Genomic DNA, 18,371 nt, shown 5'->3' with positions numbered 1-18,371 from the left:
GGGTAAAAAGGGCACAACAAGAAAAAACCAAAGCATATGAGCGTTTGTTAAAATACAAAGAACATTTAACACTGACCAGTAGTGTTGTCCCGATACCAATATTTTGGTACCGGTACCGGTACCAAAATGTATTTTGATACTTTTCTAAATAAAGGGGACCACAACATTTTTTATTAGTGGCTTTGTTTTAACAAAGCATCTTACAGTACATTAAACATATGTTTCTTATTGCAAGTTTGTCCTTAAAAATACTTGCCAACCTTGAGACCTCCAATTCCGGGAGGTGGGAGGCGGGGGGGCGTGGTCGGGGGGCGTGGTTGGGGGCGTGGTTAAGAGGGGAGGAGTATATTTACAGCTAGAATTCACCAAGTATATATAAGAAATACTTGACTTTCAGTGAATTCTAGCTATATACGTACATTTATTTTATTATATATATATATATATATATATATATATATATATATATATATATATATATATATATATATATATATATATATATATAAATAAATAAGAGAAATACTTGAATTTCAGTGTTCATTTATTTACACATATACACACACATAACACTCATCTACTCATTGTTGAGTTAAGGGTTGAATTGTTCATCCTTGTTCTATTCTCTGTCACTATTTTTCTAACCATGCTGAACACCCTCTCTGATGATGCATTCTGCTTCGTCTCCTTGTTGTGTGCGCAGTTGTGCACTGCACTCTCTAAAAGCCGTAGATGTTATTGTCACATATGCATGTACAGTAGATGGCAGTATTGTCCTGTTTAAGAGTGTCACAACATTGCTGTTTACGGCAGACAAACTGCTTTACGGTAGACGAAAACGTGACTGCTGTTGTCGTGTGTTGTTACCGCGCTGGGAGGACGTTATGGTCCGCATGGAGCTGGAGGGGGCGTGGCCTCCATCTCCGCCTGAATTTCGGGAGATTTTCGGGAGAAAATTTGTCCCGGGAAGTTTTCGGGAGAGGCGCTGAATTTCGGGAGTCTCCCGGAAAATCCGGGAGGGTTGGCAAGTATGTCCTTAAATAAAATAGTGAACATACGAGACAACTTGTCTTTAATTAGTAAGTGTCATGTTCTATGGTTTGGATTATGTTTTGTTATTTTCTGGTTGTTTAAGACTCTTTTAGTTCATGTTTACGCTCCCTTGTTTGGTCACCATGGTTACTTATTAGTTTCACCTGTCATTTGTTTGGACTCACGCACCTGTTGCCAATCATGTCACTATTATTTAAGCCGGTCATTTTCTGTTGGTCATCCTGGCGACATTGTCATTATCATGCCCTGCTTATTCCATAGTTTATGCTTCATGCTTCACGTAAGTTTTTGTTCTGCTCTTGTCACAGTAAGTGTTTATTTGTTTCACGTCCATAGCTTTTCCTTTGTGCTAGTTTTTGTTTCATAGTCAAGTTTGTATCTCCGCCTTGTGCGCACCTTTTGTTTTGTTCTTTTTGGAGTTTAGAATAAAACATGTATTTACCTTCACGCATTGTCCAGTCAAGTCGTTTCGCACCCAGGGAAAGTAATCCGCGCAGTAATTTGCGCCGCCATAGTCCATGTCGTGACAGTAAGTAAGCAAACAAAGGCTCCTAATTTACCTGCTGACATATGCAGTAATATATTGTCATTTTCCATTCTATTATTTTGTCAAAATTATTAAGGATAAGCGGAAGAAAATTAATTATTAATCTACTTGTTCATTTACTGTCAATATCTTCTTACTTTCTCTTCCAACATGTTCTATCTACACTTCTGTTAAAATGTAATAATCACTTACTCTGCTGTTGTTTGGATACTTTACATTAGTTTCCTCATGTGTCCAGGGACATATTTCCTGAGTTTATAAACACAATTTATATTTTTGTTTAAACGAAAGAAGATGTTGTGATGCCAAAAAATATCGACGTAATCATAGATACGCACCTGTACTTGGTATCATTACAGTGGATGTCAGGTGTAGATCCACCAATGGAGTTTGTTTACATTTTGACGCCGGTGAGCTACGGTGTGTAGTGAAGCATGTTTAGCTATTCCTTGTCCTGCAGGGATGATACTTGTAAGAACCGTACTTTATTTGTTGCCATGGAGGCGAGGATTAGTGATTTAAAAGTAGCTAAAACACTGCTGATTGCGGATGGACGATACCAAGTAGTTACAGGATCATACATTGGTCATATTCAAAGTCCTCATGTCTGCAGGGACATATTTCCTGAGTTTATAAACATAATATCACTTTTGACCGGTACTTTTTAGATGCGGTATAGTACCGAATATGATTCATTAGTATCGCGGTACTATACCAATACCAGTATACCGTACAACCCTACTGAGCAGGTTTGCTGATTAATGCTGGCATTAATGCATTTTGGCATAATATCATAGGGGAGCAAATTCATTTACAAGCCCTGAAACAAGTCAATCAGACTTCACAAATTGCTCTGACATAGCGTGTTATCTCGCAGCAACTTTTAGAGCGGGAGCTATTACAGAGAAGAGCACCAAAACAAACCTTGTTATATAAGCCCTTATTTCAAGCGGTGGTTTTTTTTTTCTCTCCCTGCCTCTGTTTATAGTCAAGCTCAGAGAACAAAGTTTCCACCTTTTTCGGGGTCCATTTAGTAATGAGCAGAACCGAGTCTTGTGCCATTTCTATCATCCATCATTTCAGCCTTCAGCAACATAGTGAATGCCAATAATGCTACAGTGCTCTTTACCTATTTTATTGGACAATAACAGATGAACACTGTCATTTAACGCTCATAAGATGTGCATATTTAGAGCAGACCTGGGCAAATTAAGGCCTGGGGGCCACATGCGGCCCGATACAATTTTCAACCCGGCCCGCCGGACATTCCCCCCCCAATTTTTTTTCGATCTTTAAGATCGAAACTGTAGCTGCCATTATGGTGTGTAGTGATGACTTCTCACAGAATGAGATAACTTCTGAAAATGACTGGCTCAGAATGGCCAAAGGTATAGATGTGTGTGTCCAAGTTTTAAAAAATGGCAGGCTGTCTTCTTCTCATGGATTTATTACACTGCAAAAAGTCAGTGTTCAAAAACAATTAAAAATTTTTTTAAATTAGGGGTATTTTATTTGAACTAAGCAAAATTATCTGCCAATAGAACAAGAAAATTTGGCTTGTCAAGACTTTCCAAAACAAGTAAAATTAACTAACCTCAATGAACCCAAAAATACCTTAAAATAAGAATATTCTCACTAATAACAAGTGCACTTTTCTTGGTAGAAAAAAAAGAGACCTTTTTGCTCAATATGTTGAAAAATATTCTTAAATTAAGTAAGTGCCATTACCTTGACATAATGATATGCGCTCGGCATTACATTTCTTGAAACCAGCAAACTTATACTAAAAACTAATTTATTGTTCTTAATGGAAAGGCAACAAGGCAAGCGCTTGTTACTCTCGGGGTCTACTAGCCGCTCAGGCAAATCATATGGTCTAAAAATGCATTTTTCCATCGATAACATGACATCATTGCGCCAAGTGCGTGCTCTTTCAGTCAATTAGTGCGCATATATACAGCCCGGCCCCCGGCCAAAATTGTTTTAATTGTAATTTTGAGGAATTTATCTGAATGTGCATGAACTATTTTTGTTCAAAATTGTTTGAAATGTTAAATGTTTAAATATTAACTGTCAGTTTACTGTACTGTGCCAACTGTACTACTATATGAGTGCATATTTTCTCTTGTTTCATTGAAAATATAACAGCAAAGTCCATTTGGCTGTCATCCGTTTTAATTATGAGACACAATTGTGTCAAAGTCATGATTTTTTTTTCATGCTTGAAATAAGAAATTATTACTTTAAAAAAGTAGTTTCATACTTGTGAGTGTTGATGACACAGCTTTGCAACAGTTGATATTCTAGTTTCAAGCATGTTTTACTCAATATAGGTCATAAAATCTCAGCAACAAGCTGTAATATCTTACTGAGATCATTTAGTACCAAAACCCTTAAAACAAGTAAAACACTCTAACATACAATCTGCTTAGTGAGATTTCAGATTTCAGTTTTTGCAGTGTATAATCTTTGCAAGCTGAGTAATGTTTGCTGTGGTCTGGAACAACATGGCACACAAACAACTATGAGAAATGCAGCCAATATTACATACAGATAATGTGTCATGAGACATGCAAATATAAATCAAATACACAAAGGACTTAAGTAAAGGAAATCTAATGAGGTCAAATATACCTACAAACGAGGCATAATGATGCAATATGTACATACAGCTAGCCTAAATAGCATGTTAGCATCGATTAGTTTGCAGTCATGTATTGACCAAATATGCCTGATCCAGCAAATGGGTTATGGGTTATACTTGTGTAGGACTTTTCTACTTTCAAGGTACTCAATGCGCTTTGACACTATTTCCACATTCACCCATTCACACACACTGATGGCGGGAGCTGCCATGCAAGGCCCTAACCACCACCCATCAGGAGCAAGGGTGAAGTGTCTTGCTCAAGGACACAACGGACGTGACGAGGTTGGTAGAAGGTGGCGATTGAACCAGGAACCCTCAGGTTGCTGGCACGGCCACTCTCCCAACTGCGCCATGCCGTCCGCTAAATCAATAAAATCAACAAAGCTCACCTTTGTGCAATCACGCACAGCATAAAACGTTTGGTGGACAAAATGATACAAAGAAGGAGTGGCATAGAAACACGTCATTCTGTGGCAGCATCGGAAACAATTTGTACATGTAAACAAACTACGGTGAGTTCAAGGATCGCAGAAATTAGTATGACAAACCGGTGCTCACCAAATATTCTCATCAGTAAGGCAAGTTTAACATAAACAGTGGGATTTCTAACAATTAGGAAGGTTTGTGTCATGTTTGTTCTCCTACAGAAAATATATTAAAATAGAAAATATAGAGATGTCCGATAATATCGGACTGCCGATATTATCGGCTGATAAATGCTTTAAAATGTAATATCGGACATTTTCGGTATCAGTTTCAAAAAGTTAAATTTATGACTTTTTAAAACGCCGCTGTGTAAACCTTAAAGGCACTGCCTTTGCCTTCCGGCCCAGTCACATAATATCTACGGCTTTCACACACGCAAGTGAATGCAAGTCATACTTGGTCAACAGCCATACAGGTCACACTGAGGGTGGCTGTATAAACAACTTTAACACTGTTACAAATATGCGCCACACTGTGAACCCACACCAAACAAGAATGACAAACACATTTCGGGAGAACATCCGCACCGTAACACAACATAAACACAACAGAACAAATACCCAGAACCCCTTGCAGCACTAACTCTTCCGGGACGCTACAATATACACCCCCTGCTAGCCCCTACCCCCCACCTCAACCCCGCCCACTTCAACCTCCTCATGCTCTCTCAGGGAGAGCATGTCCCACATTCCAAGCTGCTGTTTTGAGGCATGTTAAAAAAAAGAATGCACTTTGTGACTTCAATAATAAATATGGCAGTGCCATGTTGGCATTTTTTTCCATAACTTGAGTCGATTTATTTTGGAAAACCTTGTTACATTGTTTAATGCATCCAGCGGGGCATCACAACAAAATTAGGCATAATAATGTGTTATTTCCACGACTGTATATATCGGTATCGGTTGGTATCGGAATCGATAATTAAGAGTTGGACAATATCGGAATATCGGATATGGGCAAAAAAGCCATTACTCATCTTTTTCCATTTTCACACATCTCTTAAAGAGGTTCCGGGAGCCACTAGGGCGGCGCTAAAGAGATAAGGGGGGGGGGGGGGGGGGGGGGGGGGTTCATATTGTAACGTTCTGATTGTGATGTTCAGAGTTCCGATGTTTGTGAATGCATTCCCCGTTTGTACGATCGATAGAGAACGGGGCCTTGCTACAACCACTACTGGTTAAAGCTATTATCTGTATGCATGTGCACATGCTCCGGGCGTGGCTACCGGGAGCGTATTGCCGCCGCAGCCTTCCTAAGGGGAAATATTGATCAACATGTGTTGACAGCCGGGCCGTCGGGTGCAACCAGGCAATTAGAAACACTTTGTGCAGGAACAAGGAGAGATTACCCAGTCTCTACGGCGGGGTTCGGTGAAAGTGTCACTTTGCATCAGGCAGCCATTTGCAGGCTGTTGCTGCTGCTGAGAGAACACAACTCGCCTGCCGGTGGGGGACAGCTGAGGAAAGATAGGTCGGACGCTCTCGCAGGCTTGAGTGACATGACGGTGTAAGCAAGGCAAAGATAGCGTTTCACTGTAGAGAATAAAGTGGTCATCATTTCTAATAACGGCAAATGTGAAGAAATATTTTTAGTAAACTGCTTACAGTCCAGCGGAAACTGTTTAGTGCCTTTTTTTTAAATTTGTATTTCAGTATTGAAGTGAAGTGAATTATATTTATATAGCACTTTTCTCTAGTGACTCAAAGCACTTTACATAGTGAAACCCATTGGCGTTGTTAGGCCTATTTTAGGGGGGCTCAAGCCCCCCTAAAATATTCTAAAGCCCCCCTAAATAATTTGGTGTTATTTATATATATATCTATATATATATATATATATACAGGTAAAAGCCAGTAAATTAGAATATTTTGAAAAACTTGATTTATTTCAGTAATTGCATTCAAAAGGTGTAACTTGTACATTATATTTATTCATTGCACACAGACTGATGCATTCAAATGTTTATTTCATTTAATTTTGATGATTTGAAGTGGCAACAAATGAAAATCCAAAATTCCATGTGTCACAAAATTAGAATATTACTTAAGGCTAATACAAAAAAGGGATTTTTAGAAATGTTGGCCAACTGAAAAGTATGAAAATGAAAAATATGAGCATGTACAATACTCAATACTTGGTTGGAGCTCCTTTTGCCTCAATTACTGCGTTAATGCGGCGTGGCCTGGAGTCGATGAGTTTCTGGCACTGCTCAGGTGTTATGAGAGCCCAGGTTGCTCTGATAGTGGCCTTCAACTCTTCTGCGTTTTTGGGTCTGGCATTCTGCATCTTCCTTTTCACAATACCCCACAGATTTTCTATGGGGCTAAGGTCAGGGGAGTTGGCGGGCCAATTTAGAACAGAAATACCATGGTCCGTAAACCAGGCACGGGTAGATTTTGCGCTGTGTGCAGGCGCCAAGTCCTGTTGGAACTTGAAATCTCCATCTCCATAGAGCAGGTCAGCAGCAGGAAGCATGAAGTGCTCTAAAACTTGCTGGTAGACGGCTGCGTTGACCCTGGATCTCAGGAAACAGAGTGGACCGACACCAGCAGATGACATGGCACCCCAAACCATCACCCAACCATGCAAATTTTGCATTTCCTTTGGAAATCGAGGTCCCAGAGTCTGGAGGAAGACAGGAGAGGCACAGGATCCACGTTGCCTGAAGTCTAGTGTAAAGTTTCCACCATCAGTGATGCACTGGGAGCAGGTGGGTAAAGTGTCTTGCCCAAGGACACAACGACAGTGACTAGGATGGCGGAAGCGGGGATCGAACCTGGAACCCTCAAGTTGCGGGCATGGCCACTCTACCAACCGAACATACCGCTCCAGTGTAATTAAAGTATTAGTCATACTTTAATTACACATTTTAGTGAATTACAACTTATATTTGTAAAGGTACACACTAGTGTTGTCCCGATACGAATATTTTGGTACCGGTACCGGTACTAAAATTATTTCGATACTTTTTGGTACTTTTCGATACTTTTCTAAATAAAGGGGACCACAAAAAAATGCATTATTTGCTTTATTTTAACAAAAAATCTTAGGGTACATTAAACATATGTTTCTTATTGCAATTGTGTCTTTAAGTAAAATAGTGACCATACAAGACAACTTGTCTTTTAGTAGTAAGTAAACAAACAAAGGCTCCTAATTTAGCTGCTGACATATGCAGCTAAATTATGACATATTGTGTCATTTATCATTCTATTATTTTTATCAACATTATTAAGGACAAGTGGTAGAAAATTAATGATTAATCTACTTGTTCATTTACTGTTAATATCTGCTTACTTTCTCTTTTAACATGTTCTATCTACACTTCTGTTAAAATGTAATAATCACTTATTCTTCTGTTGTTTGATACTTTACATTAGTTTTGGATGATACCACAAATTTGGGTATCAATCCGATACCAAGTCGTTAAAGGATCATACATTGGTCATATTCAAAGTCCTCATGTGTCCAGGGACATATTTCCTGAGTTTATAAACATAAGATACATTTAAAAATTAGAAGGAAGATGTTGCGATGCCAAAAAAATATTGACGTAATCATAGTGGTATCGACTAGATACGCTCCTGTACTTGGTATCACAGTCTTAGTAGATCACCCGCAACACACCCACTAATTGTAGTCACATTTTTTTTTACTTTGCGCATGCTTTTTATTGAACTTTTTACTTGGATTTTAGTAGATCGGGTCCTAAGTATAATGGGTTATGGGTTATACTTTGATAGTGCTTTTTTACATTCAAGGTACTCAAAGCGCTTTGACACTATTTCCACATTCACCCATTCACACACACATTCACACACTGATGGCGGGAGTTGCCATGCAAGGCTCTAACCACGACCCATCAGGAGCAAGGGTGAAGTGTCTTGCTCAAGGACACAACGGACGTGACGAGGTTGGTAGAAGGTGGGGATTGAACCGGGAACCCTCAGGTTGCTGGCACGGCCACTCTCCCAACCGCGCCACGTCGTCCGTGTACTAAATCACTCAGTTCTAGTGAAAATAACTTGAAATGCTTTAGCATATCAAGATATCTTCATAATGATAACTTTAAGGGAGTTGTTTTGGAATGAACATGGACACATGGATGAGCAAGTTTGCCATGGAGGCACTTGATGCCCCCGCCCGAAATAAACCCAATGCAATTTCAAGCGGACACCACACAAAAAGGTGTTGTGATTGGGGATGGTGTTCGATCGTACAGGTTTCAGAGCTAGAAATTGCTTGAAATTAGAAAGTGGATACATTTTTGATCCAAAATTTCGTGTTCAACATGTCTGTCAAAGTCAAAGTAAGTTAGCAGGTACAGGTACCCCTGTAATTGTCTCTGGGCGGCACAATCATTCTTGTGACAGCCTCTATGGGCAGGATAATTGTGGCCATGAATTCCATTTCAAACCTCATTAAGTTTCAAAGCCCTGGTTCGTGGCATCCAGAAAGGAGAAGGAGGTGGTCAATGGGACACTGGGAAGGAAAGACAATAAGGCCTCCTGCTTAAAAAGTATTACCAGCCCCTTCACATTTTGGCTCGACTACCTTTCGTGGTAATAACGAGGATTCATGATAGGCCTAACTCATATTCAAAGATGACCGTCCAACACGGATAGGTTAATCTCTGCTTCCGTTTAATTCCTCTTTAATTTGAACGCTAATACCAAATCCTAATTGCTTTTTCACCAAAATCATTAGAGCTCAACATTTTACCGGTGGCAGATTCAAGCATTGTTGGCTGTGAGCTATATCCGCTGGTTACACAAAGTCTGCCAAAGTCAACATCTGCCTCTCAATTAGAGGGAATATTGGAAAAGAAGAGGAAGAAGAGGAAGATGGCTGGAAAACTACAAGTAGAATATATTCTGATTATAAATACTGGGAGGAAAAAAATCGTAAATATAATCACCCTCTCGGCGAAGTGTGATTTATCAAGAATAAAACTCAACTGGGAGCGCTATTTTGTGTCTTTATTTAGCACATCTGAAAAGTATATTTAAACTGACAGTTACACACATACCATACCATACCAACTTTATTTATAAAGCCCTTTAAAAACAACCACAGTTGAAGAACAAAGGGCTGTACAACACAAAGAAATAGAGGCAAAGGACAGACTAAAAAATAACATTTAAAACAGATGTAAAATACACATTGAAAAAGAAAATACAAATTACCCTAAGAACAATTTGTTAGATAAAAAGCAGTTAAAAAGTTAAAAACATTTAAAAAGTTAAAAACCAGACGACTGAGAAACGTATGCTTGTCAATAGAGATGTCCGATAATATCGGACTGCCGATATTATCGGCCGATAAATGCTTTAAAATGTAATATCAAAAATTATCGGTATCACAATTATCGGTATCAGTTTCAAAAAGTAAAATTTATGACTTTTACACGGGCGTCGGGAGAAGTACAGAGCGCCAATAAACCTTAAAGGCACTGCCTTAGCGTGCCGGCCCAATCACATAATATCTACGGCTTTTCACACACAAGTGAAAACAGCCATACAGGTCAAACTGAGGGTGGCCGTATAAACAACTTTAACACTGTTACAAATATGTGCCACACTGTGAACCCACACCTAAGAAGAATGACAAACACATTTCGGGAGAACATCCGCACCGTAACACAACATAAACACAACAGAACAAATACCCAAAACCCCTTGCAGCACTAACTCTTCCCCTCCCGCTACCTCCTACCCAAACCACGCTCCACCCCCCAACCCCGCCCACCTCAACCTCCTCATGCTCTCTCAGGGAGAGTATGTCCCAAATTCCAAGCTGCTGTTTTGAGGCATGTTAAAAAAAAAAAATGCACTTCGTGACTTCAATAATAATTATGGCAGTGCCATGTTGCCATTTTTTTCCATAACTTGAGTTGATTTATTTTGGAAAACCTTGTTACATTGTTTAATGCATCCAGCGGGGCATCACAACAAAATTAGGCATAATAATGAGTTAATTCCACGACTGTATATATCGGTATCGGTTAATATCGGTATCGGTAATTAAGAGTTGAACAATATCAGAATATCAGATATCGGCACAATAGATATTATCGGACATCTCTACTTGTCAACATATATGGAATGTCAAAAATAAAAATCTTTTGTCTAATCACCATAATCATTTTATAATTAAACATCTGCTGGATGACTTTTAACAAATACATTTTTTGCGTTCTTTTTTTGTTGGCTGTTTTTATTAGTGATATTTGTTAATTTATATAAAACAGGGGTGTACAAACTACGGGCCGCCGGCGTCTTTAAATTGGACCATGAAACGGCACAACCTCCGATGAAAGTGACTCTGTTATTAATTGTAATTATCAAAGTAACATAGCACAACTTTTACTTAAATGACCCAATCCAAACAACCTTCCCTCAACCTTTGTGGATAGTATAAAAAACGTCTAATCAACATAAAAACAACCTAAATTACACCCATTTAAATCCATTGCAAGGGATATATATATATATATATATATATATATATATATATATATATATATAAATATCTATATATATATATATATATATATATAAATATAAATATATATATATATATATATATATATATATATATATATATATATATATATATATATGTATGTATATATATATATGTATATATATATATATATATATATATATATATATATATATATATATATATACAGTACAGGCCAAACGTTTGGACACACCTTCTCATTCAATGCATTTTCTTTATTTACATGTCATTGAAGGCATCAAAACTATGAATGAACACATGTGGAGTTATGTACTTAACAAAATAACTGAAAATATGTTTTGTATTCTAGTTTCTTCAAAATAGCCACCCTTTGCTCTGATTACTTTTCCGCACACTCTTGATATTCTCTCGATGAGCTTTAAAAGGGTAGTCATCTGAAATGGTTCTCACTTCACAGGTGTGCTTGAAACTCATCGAGAGAATGCCAAGAATGTGCAAAGCAGTAATCAGAGCAAAGGGTGGCTATTTTGAAAAAAATAGAATATAAAACATGTTTTCGGTTATTTCACCTTTTTTTGTTAAGTACATAACTCCACATGTGTTCTTTCATAGTTTTGATGCCTTCAGTGACAATCTACCATGTAAATAGTCATGAAAATAAAGAAAACACATTGAATGAGAAGGTGTGTCCAAACTTTTGGCCTGTACTATATATATATATATATATATATATATATATATATATATATATATATATATATATGTATGTATAGATAATCTGTATACATATACATATATATATATATATATATATATATATATATATATATATATATATATATATATATATATATATATATATATATATATGTCTTAATAAGGTTATCCAAAAAATAGTGCTCGATACCGTAGTAGAGCGCAATATATGTATGTGTGGGAAAAAAAATCACAAGACTATTTCATCTCTACAGGCCTGTTTCATGAGGGGGGGTTCCCTCAATCATCAGGAGATTTTTGAGGGAACCCCCCCTCATGAAACAGGCCTGTAGAGATGAAATAGTCTTGTGATTTTTTTCCCCACACATACATATATATATATATATATATATATATATATATATATATATATATATATATATATATATATATATATATATATATATATATATATATATATATATACATATATATATATATATATATAATCTGTATACATATACATATATATATATATATATATATATATGTATAAAGATATATTTATACACTGTATATATATATATATTTATATATCTATTCATTGGATATATATATATATATATATATATATATATATATATATATATATATATATACTGTATATATAATCTGTATACATATATATATATATATATACATATATATATATATATATATATATATATATATACATATACATATATATATATATATATATATATATATATATATATATATATATATATATATATATATATATATATATATACATACATATATATATATATATATATATATATATATATATATGTATATACATATATATGTACACATTTAGCTACTTTGCAAATTAGTGGCATTAGGCCTGATGTATTGAATATGTATCAGTCAGTATCAGTTGGATACATACATCACCATAGCTGTATTCAGACAGAAAGTTGTTTGGGATTATTGTGGACGAGAGTTTTGGGAGAAAGTCTTATTATTCTTGTCATGTTTGCATCTGTTGTTCCAATTCCAATCAGTTCTCATAGTGTGATGTGCAACAATTGATTACAAAACGACAGCTTCTTCCAACTGCATCAGAGAAGATGACAGTGTGTGCGTCTATAATATTGTGCAACCACGGAATGTAGTCAAATGCCAAAATCTGAATACATATGAAATCGTAGATATCCTTGATTTTCAGGAACTAAATTGCCGAGGTTGAACACCTTAGATGAGACTGTGTAAATAAACATGCAGAATTACAGAGCCTGAGAAGTAAAATAAGCAAAATTGGAGCGTTTTTTTTTTACTAACATCTGCAAGTGAACTATTGGGACAAGCTGAAGCATGTAATATGAATACATGAATAGAAATGTAACTTCACATTAAATGACAAAAACATTCAGAGAGTCTCTACAATCCTTCAATGTAAAAAAAAAAAAAAAAAAAATTAAGAGCACACTAAAGGAAATTAAAACAGGGCTGCCAAGTTTACTCTAAAGACCTTAGTGGCCACATGTGTGGACAGCACCTTTTAGCTCTTATTTCCAAAATTGTGTACACTACTGAATTGGGGTCTTATGGCCGCTTATGTGGACACTTATACTGTCATCTAGTGGTGTCAGAAGAGTATAACATACAATGGAATTTGGAAAAAAAAAGTGTAAAAATAAGAATTAACATGTCACTAAACATGAAGTACACGTTTGTGTACTTATGGACTAAGTACATCATATAAAAAGATGATTCTTAGTTTTTTTATTTTAATTAGGGTCCAATAAGCCCAAATAGCAAAGAGAAATTAATAAAGCATGGAAACAAACAGCTTGGGCCTTAAGAGGTTTTAAGAAAATGAAAAGAGTGAGACTTTAGTGTCATGATGCATTCTAAAAAAATGTGGCCTTTTGTAATTTCGATTTGGCATGTTTTAACCTCAATCCCTACATAAAACAAGAACACAAATGTTTTTCTTTTTTATGCATTTCAACTTGTAAATAAATGTCAGCAAAAGTCTGCTATCAATGGAGCTGATAACGTCATTGTGTCTGTTGCGCCCATAAGGCCCACTAAAAAACATCCAAAAAACACAAACAGCACTCCATCTACATTTAGTTACCTGAATATTACTCAGGAATTATTACCGTATTTTCCGGACCATACAAAAAGGTGCACCGGATTATAGGGCGCATTTAAGGAGTCATATTATATCTTTTTTTTCTAAACTGAAATGAATGTAATGGTGGTTCTTTAGTCAAAATGTTGCATAGATTATGTTTTACAGATCATCTTCAAACCGCTTTCTGACACTCGCTTCAGGATGCGCTGTTTTGTTGGCGGTCTTATTTACGTGGCTCACCTTCAGCAGACTATTTTCTCTGTCATCTTTGTTGTAGCGGTGTAGCGTGCAAGGACGGGAGTGGAAGAAGTGTCAAAAGATGGAGCTAGCTGTTTTAATGACATTAAGACTTTACTTAAATCAATAACGGAGCAGCATCTCCTCATCCGTGGCTCACTAGTGCAACAACAGCGCCGGAAATGTGTCTCGTGAAAAAAACGTCCGACCGGAACACTTAAATAACTAAAGTTTCTTGGGTGAATAATGTAAACTCACTACACCGGTATGTTTTAGCGCTTTCATGGCGAGTTTACTGACAGATATAAGTAAGAACTATACACTACTTTATATTAAAATGGCAACAGCTGAGGATGAATGTCCCATAACAAGAAGATAGAGAAAAAGAAGAAGCTTATCGACTACGGTGTTGGCACGGACTACAAAGGTGGACGCGCACAGATTTTTGGACTTATGCAGATCCCAAATACAGATCAGCAGGTACCGGAGGGTAAGAAAAGTTTATTTTGCATAATATTGCGAAACAGAACGCCAGATAATATGTCTTACCTTATACACACACCATATTAATACTCGTATGTTGAAGCACAGTACAATCCATCAAGCGATGCGGCTTCATAGCTTATCAAAGTTGCACTAAAACATTTTGATAGATTTTTGAGCGCCGTGTGTAATGTTCTTTATTTTCAATGGAACATATAACATTTTGGTGTTGTTGACCTGAGTCATATCTCTTATCTCTTACTCATTACTTATTTTTGTAACCAAGCTAGCCGCAAAAAAAACAAACATATGCTTAGTGAATAATGATGAATACTGCATCAAGAGTGTTGGACTACTAGGGGTGTAACGGTACACAGAAATTTGGGTTCGGTATATACCTCGGTTTAGAGGTCAAGGTTCGGTTCATTTTCGGTACAGTAAGAAAACAACAAAATATACATTTTTGGGTTATTTATTTACCAAATTTGCAAAATCTTCCACCAAAAATATTTGTCTTAGTGGAATATTTGATGTGAAGTAATCGGAACCTTGGATAGGTCAATAATTCATAATAACATTGATTTTGATTCAATATTATGTTTTGAGCAATGACAGTTTGAAAGAAAAAAAAAACAGCTTTGTTTTATTAGTCAACATTGCAACTTTTTTTAAATTACATTTAACCTTTAAGCTTTTTTATTTCACTTTTGTTATGTTTTTGTTTATTTTTATAGTATTTTTAGAATGTGCCGTGGGTCTTTAAAACATTAGCTGTGGGCCGCAAATGGCCTCCGGGGCACACTTTTGACACCCCTGCTATAGATAATAAAAAATTAAATCTGATATATGGATAAAAAGCAGAGCCTGGCGACGCATGCGTGTTTATCATAACTCTCTCGCTCTCTCTGTCTCTGCCCCTCCTTCACATTGTGCTGCATGCACAATATGTTTTGTTTTTAACCCCTTCTTAACCCTGAACGTACATTGAAAATACACGCAACCCTAACTCAAAATGCCGGATATTTGAGGCATTTAAGAAACTCCGCCCGGACAGCTCTGCAAAAGAGGACATGTCCGCTCTCTCTGTCTCTGCCCCTCCCTCACATTGTGCTGCATGCACAATTTGTTTTGTTTTTAACCCTTTCTTAACCCTGAACGTACATTGAAAATACACGCAACCCTAACTCAAAATGCCGGACATTTGAGGCATTTAAGAAACTCCGCCCTGACAGCTCCGCAAAAGAGGACATGTCCGGTGAAAAGAGGACGTCGTTAGCTGCTAGCATGCCGTGTGTTGTGCCTCGGTGTGCATTGTTTACACAACGTGCGTTACGCTACTTAATATCTCTGTGTGGAAACTCGTTCGATACACCTCCGAACCGAATCCGGTACCGAAAAGGTTCAATACAAATACACTCTTTTTTTTAAATGTTAGTAATATCAAGCTCACACAAAGCATTTCATTTGCAGTATTTATTTTTGTAATACCACAAATGATTGGAACTGTGCAGCAAGGAGACCCTAAAATGGGTACATAAATCTATTATTCTGTTGGGCGAAAAAAACCAAAAAAAACCTGTGCAGGTTGTGACATAGACAAAGAAAGCTGGTCCAATTGATCTTTGCTGATGGTTTTGCTAAGATCTCTCCCAGTGTAACATCTGGTGATGGTAATAGTTCCCTGTAGATCTCTTTCATGCTACATTAGATTGGGAGATGTGTTGTAGTGCTTCACTGAACCTTTGATAAGTGTGTCTGCAGGTACAGAATCCAATGATATAGCTGTTGTTAGTTTTCATGTTTCCCTGCGCTTCCCAGTGTATGGATACATCAGAAAAATAGGTGTTTAAGTCACACCTGTGGAGATATGTTTGTATTTTAATGCAGATCAGCGCGACAGCGTGCAGTCATAACATCTGCATGTTGTCTCTGTACATGTTTTTGAATGTATCTGTTCAGGCAATGTTCATCTTTATTTCCACTCACCGTTTGTGAAGGTGTGGTTCGTTAGCAAGGTAATGGCAAAGCCAAAGTGCGTGCAGATCATGGTAAATGTGCCGGATGGAATTTTGAAATGAAATCCATCAACTCGGGTGGAACGATTCCTCGGGTAATTTGAGTACGTCAACTTACGAGTACCGCATTTTCCGGACCATAGGGCGCACCGGATTATAAGGCGCACTGCCGATGAATGGTCTATTTTTTATCTTTTTTCATATATTCGGCGCACCGGATTATAGGGCGCATTTAAGGAGTCATATTATTATTTTTTTTTTCTAAATGGAAAACACTTCCTTGTGGTCTACATAACATGTAATGGTGGTTCTTTGGTCAAAATGTTGCATAGTTTATGTTTTACAGATCATCTTCAAGCCGCTTTCTGACAGTCGCTGCAGGATGCACCGTTTTGTGGGCGGTCTTATTTACGTGGCTCACCTTCGGGCAGCGTCTTTTCTCCGTCATCTTTGTTGTAGCGGTGTAGCGTGCAAGGACGGGAGTGGAAGAAGTGTCAAAAGATGGAGCTAACTGTTTTAATGACATTAAGACTTTACTTAAATTAATAGCGTAGCAGCATCTTCTCATACGGTAACAACAACACCGTAAATGTGTCCCGTAAAAAAACGTCCGACCCTCTAATAACTAAAGTTCCTTGGGTGAATAATGTAAACTCACTACACCGGTATGTTTTAGTGCTTTCATGGCGAGTTTACTGACAGACATAAGTAAGAACTTTACACTATGTTATATTCGAAATGGCAACAGCAGAGGATGAATGTCACATAACGTAATAATAATAATAATAAGTCAAACTTTTGCTTGCATGCAGAACGGCCTCAGGCCTATGGACACTACATCAACACACCCAAGACAATGGGCATATACACACACCCCCCTCCCACATCCCACACCTTCACCACCGCTTGATTCCCCTCCGGGGTGATGGACGGCTGGCAGCGCTTCATAGCAGCAGTTGACCTCCAGGGCCCCAACTCCCTCCCCCTCTGTTGCGAGTTATTGTGATTAAATGGAACATGTTTATGTGTGCATGGCATGGAGGTTTTTTTCCCCACTCCAGACTAGGCCCCCTTAGGAGCCCAGTCTAGATTGTATTTTATTTACTCATCTTCTTCCCCAGCGTTTTAGCTTTTTCCCACCTTTTACGGGGCGCCTCGTGGCGACCCACCAGCCTTCCTGTTCTGTAACCCTGTACACTGTTTGTTTGTCTAATCTTGAACGGGTTTGTGCTGAAAACATAGTTTCGTTGTACTTGTGCAATGACAATAAAGTCCAATCCTATAACAAGAAGATAGAGAAAAAGAAGAAGCTTATCGACTACGGCAAAGGTGGACGTGCGCATTTTTTCAGGATTAATGCAGATCCCAAATACAGATCAGCAGGTACCAGAAGGTAAGAAAAGTTGCTTTTGCATAATATTGCAAAACAAAACACCAGATAATGTCTTAACTTATACACACACCATAATAATACTCGTATGTTGAAGCACAGTGCAATCTGTCAAGCAGTGCGGCTTCATAGCTTCCCAAAGTCATACCAAAACATTTAAATAGATTTTGGAGCGCCGTGTGTAA

General features: G+C 37.3%; 1 protein-coding gene across 3 annotated transcripts in view; it reads right to left on the bottom strand.

Annotated features, from left to right (window-relative positions):
* The window catches only part of cdh4 (cadherin 4, type 1, R-cadherin (retinal)), a 651,213-nt gene that overhangs the window by 110,975 nt on the left and 521,867 nt on the right, over window positions 1-18,371 (bottom strand). The window lies entirely within an intron of this gene.

Source organism: Nerophis lumbriciformis, linkage group LG28 (genome assembly GCF_033978685.3).
Source record: "Nerophis lumbriciformis linkage group LG28, RoL_Nlum_v2.1, whole genome shotgun sequence".
NCBI classification, from domain to species: Eukaryota; Metazoa; Chordata; class Actinopteri; order Syngnathiformes; family Syngnathidae; genus Nerophis; species Nerophis lumbriciformis.
Note: the sequence above shows the minus strand (reverse complement) of the source record. Positions and strands in the feature narration are given on the sequence as shown.